This window comes from Palaemon carinicauda, chromosome 18, assembly GCF_036898095.1.
Source record: "Palaemon carinicauda isolate YSFRI2023 chromosome 18, ASM3689809v2, whole genome shotgun sequence".
NCBI classification, from domain to species: Eukaryota; Metazoa; Arthropoda; class Malacostraca; order Decapoda; family Palaemonidae; genus Palaemon; species Palaemon carinicauda.
Genome location: NC_090742.1, coordinates 108,147,649 through 108,152,248, shown reverse-complemented (window position 1 = coordinate 108,152,248; position 4,600 = coordinate 108,147,649). Strand labels below are relative to the sequence as shown.

Here is a 4,600-nt window from a genome sequence, read left to right as displayed (position 1 = left end):
ATATATATATATATATATATATATATATATGTGTGTATATATATATATATATATATATATATATATATATATATATATGTATATATATATATATATATATATTATATATATATATATATATATATATATATATATATATATATATATATATATATATATATATATATATATATATATATATATATATATATACTGTGTATATATATATATATATATATATATGTATATATATATATATATATATATATATATATATATGTATAAATATATGTACAAATGTACAATACACACTGAGCAGAAAATCTCCGTTGTAATGCTGAGGCATATGCATACTAATGGTTCGAACCATGTAGCATAAGTATCTAATGGGTTCGGTTGTTTCATACTATGTGGCATATGCATGATAATGCGTTTACAATGTTACAACACAATCCCCTTAGTAAGGAGTGTGTGGAATGTCACTTCTATACCATGTAATGGAAAAGCTACAAGTAAAGTGCGACTTGCCTGCAAACTAATCGATACCAGCTGACAGGGTCCTGTGCCCCAGTAGAGGGGAAGATGCAAGTCAAAAGAAAAGGGCCAATCATTCTTCCCTTTCATCGTAGTCTAACACGAATCCTCAACCCTCAATCTGCTGCTAAGGTCCTGTGAAAAGGAGCTAAAGTAAAATTCCACCTGTTGTGCACTACTACAGTTCCTAGCAAAAGGTATCTAGGGACCTGTGGGTCAATTCCTGGAGGTAATGGGCAGTAAATATTGTCTGATGTTTAAACATCCATGTCTCGAGTATCTGAGTCACATGGATATACTTACAGAATCACAGGGTCATAGCTACTAACCTGACATACTGAGTTTACCTCGAGCTTCTCTCGGAGCAGGATGTGAGGATGGCAAATGGGTACAGCAAGGAGAAGATCGTATTAGCCACTACCTCTTCACTCTCCTCATGTAGATAAAGAGGAGCTATACATATGGTTGAGTCATTTGTGTACGTTTTAAGGTTGCGTCAGTTAGCCTGACAAAACTACAAAAGTAGCTGATCCCAGTCATCGTCACATCTCTTTTGCTCACAAAGGGAAACAATAAATCCTGGCACCGAGAACAGACGAATTCTGGATTTTAGCTAAAAGCTCAGGCCTGAAGGGGAGGGAACCTATCCCTAGCGTTTGGTATGACCTATGCTAATGGAGAGCCCAGCTCGCTACCTTATTTGTCAGAGGCTAAGTCAAGCAAGAAACCCCTTCTGAGGGAAGGTTTCTATGCAAGTTAAGTCCTAACCATACAAAGGTGTCCTCTCCAGAGACCACTAGACCTATCAACATCCGATAATGGTGTCCCCTCTCTCTCGGAGGACAGTCTTTTCAACACTCGTTGCGAGTATGGAAAGCTCCACTGAATCAGCAATATCAACTCTTTCAAGCCTAACGACTCAAGTTTAAGCCTGAGTAATGAGCTTTCATAGCTATTCCCGAGAAAAGCCTCTCTCTTCGGAGGCAAGTAAACAATCGGCTAACTCTGACAGAGGCTTAAAGAGGTAAGACCCCCTTCTCCAATCATAGAAGATAGCCCACATGGTTTGGCATACTCAAGTCGACGATTCTCACTAGCAGCCTGACATCTCTCGCACGACTTCATGCAAAATGTCTATGCTTCTGAGAGGAGGTGCTAAATAGCCTCCATTCGTGACTCCAAAGTGATTCCACCAAGTTATGGGACCTCTGGGGATGGGGTTGATGGACATGTCAGACTGAGGTGGTAATACCCAAAGAGCTTTTCTATCCAGAGGGGTAGAAAGTACTGGTACCAATCGACTTAGAGCCCTCTCAATGCTTTTAAACTGAGTCGGTGTGGCTCGAACTCAATTCAAGACACTCCTTATCCGGCAGAACGGCAGAAAGTTTAGATGTTTATGCCGTCCCAGGGATGCTGGAAGGTCTCCTTGAATGATGCTTCCAGGTCTGGCATTGGTGAGCAGTTCATCAGAAGTTTCTGATTAGCGAGGTTGTATACAGGTCAACTATTAGAGAACTCCCTTAAGTTAGGGTCTTGTTCACTATCTGAGGATGTAAAGACTATTCTAGGACTACAATCTCCATCCTTCTGATCAGTTCGTCCTCTCCCAATGTTCTTTTACATGGATAACGCATCTGCCAGAGTAACAGAGTTGAGCATTGCCCACTTGTGCATCTCTACCATCAGTTGGTAGACAGCAGAGAAAAAGTTACCACCTCTGTTCTTACCCATGTATCTATTGTGGTGCTATCAGTTATTCCCACCACTAAGGAACCGGTCAAAAATGTTGGGGAGTCAATTTACCCCTCAACACTTAGATAGGATCAGCATAATTGAGCAGTTCTTGTACTGACTCCAGGCGTTGTAGGAGGTCCACTCCCCAGTCTTTTCTGACAGACCTGTGAAACATCAAAGATCCAGAGCTTGTGTTAGCATTGGAAAGAGCACTTAAAAGGGTTCGTCCTGAATGACACTGTTACTGACAGAAACTTGGACACACTCTTATCGGGCTACTGCCATAGGAGGGTCGTTGTCATGTGACCAATGTCTGTTCAGATGCCACTGAATAGACTGAAGGTAGAGAAGACCATTCAAAATTAAAGTTTCAAAGGAGGCAAGGTCTTCCAGACCCTCAAGTCAAAGCTATGTTGGTAAATTGGACCGTTGAAGGAAAGGGAAAGCCACTTCTCCAAGATACTGGTTCATCACAAGGTGGGAACACTTCACCTAAAAGTATCTGTCTTTACCCAAATAAATTGGTCTTTATTTTGACACCAAATCAACTTTTATGATTCACCACGATCCACAAATCACAATTGAATGAGAGTAATTTGCCCCAGTGAGGGTCGTCCATGTAGTGCAGGATGACAAATGTCATTAGTGTTTTCATCTACTCTGGAGCTGGGATGGTTTGGGATCTGGAAATACTCATCCTTCAGATCGATCAACATCATGAGGTTCAACGGCCTTATCTCCTGACTGTGTCTACTAGAGTCTCAGTCTTGAACAAAGTTTCTCAAACGAACTCATTCTGGTCAAGAAGGTTTACAGATGGTCTTCTGTCCTCAGACACTTTCTCTACAAGAAAGAGTTAACCTTGTGAGATGAAATCACATGAGCATGCTTGTGCACCCGCTGAGGTACACTCTTTCACTTCTAAGAGTGCCCTTCTGCAGCATGATCTGAACCTCTGTCTGGAGGACAAACTGCTTTGCCAATCCCTCGTGGTAAATTAGCGGAAGAGGAAAGTTGGTGAACGGAAGGTGGTACTCAGACCGGAGCATGTCCAAAGTCCATTATTCCATTACACGATACCATCAGCTTCTTTACTCCTTTATCAGGGTTGCAGGCATCCTCCCACAGGTGGCATCATAGAAGGACTACTGCCCTTAGCGGCAGGAGAAAAAAAGTATGGAACGCCGAGGTATTTTGCATGTCATCCTTGTTCTGGGGCCATGCTAAGCTTGTATGTGTTACCATTTTCTTATGTACTGTTGAAGCAGGTACCCGACTTCTCTTTCTGGCTCATGTTGGTTATGCCTTTGACCCTGTCTGCTCTGCAATGGTTGTTGTTGGCCCATTGTTCTTTGGCCAGGGGTCAATAACAATTCTTGGACTGTACTGAATGAATGCATGATTGGTACGTTTGTGCATATCTTTACTACCCGTCCGAAGCATATTCGGGAGTAAAGGGGGCAGTAGGAGCAACCAGTATCAGGGCTTGCAATTCAACCCTCAACAGGCAAATGCCAATGGCTAGGAGGGCTCCAGAATGCAACTTTTCTGAGTTATCTGCAAGTGCGACATGCCTGCTATTTGTATATCAGTCCTATGCATTTTTATCACTAACCTGACTCCTCACTGGTTATATTTGTGTGGGAACAACTGAAAGGAGTACTAGTGGTACATTCATGGAAGAGTGATCTAGCAGGAGACGGTGCATGATAGACACCAACCAGATTAAAGTATGAGTAACCGATCTTGAGTAGTTGAGGTTGAGTCGCAAGTGGTAGAGTAACCGATCTTGAGTAGTTGAGGTTGAGTCGCAAGTGCACGATTGATCATAAGAAACCACTTGAGCAGTTGAGGTTATGGTTTGTGATTGCCCACCAGTGCTATAGTGCTCTCTCAATAACGCACAAATCTCCAGTAGTATACCTTATACCTAGTGCAGCTCTAATTGGAGAGCAAACTAGAGATTTTAATCTGTAAGGGTAGAAGTCCCGTTTTTTTCAGTGTTTACAAAGTCAGCTGAATGACTATGTTCTTGAAGGAAAGGGAACTTATGGTATGAACCACAGCTCGTACAAAAGTTTCTCTCTATGCAGAATGCTTCAAAATAAAAGCTGAATGCTAGTGAAATTGAGCCCTGAAAAGTTTCTTTATTCTGGGAAGACAAGTGCTACAATCAAGCACACCTGGTACCATTACTGTTTGTTGTTTTCCTCCTTGTTAAAAACCCAAATGCATAAGTGTAATCATGCACACACATTATGGCATAAGAAATATTTCAAATTTAAAAGTAATTTGTATTTCCCCCCACTAAAAAACCAAGTATGTTCTTCTGAAAAACTCAGAATCCTTT

General features: G+C 41.3%; 1 protein-coding gene and 1 pseudogene across 1 annotated transcript in view; one reads left to right on the top strand and one right to left on the bottom strand.

Moving 5' to 3' along the window:
* The window catches only part of Top3beta (topoisomerase 3-beta), a 360,065-nt gene that overhangs the window by 23,607 nt on the left and 331,858 nt on the right, over positions 1-4,600 (top strand). The window lies entirely within an intron of this gene.
* Positions 3,421-3,520, bottom strand: LOC137658062 (U6 spliceosomal RNA; annotated as a pseudogene).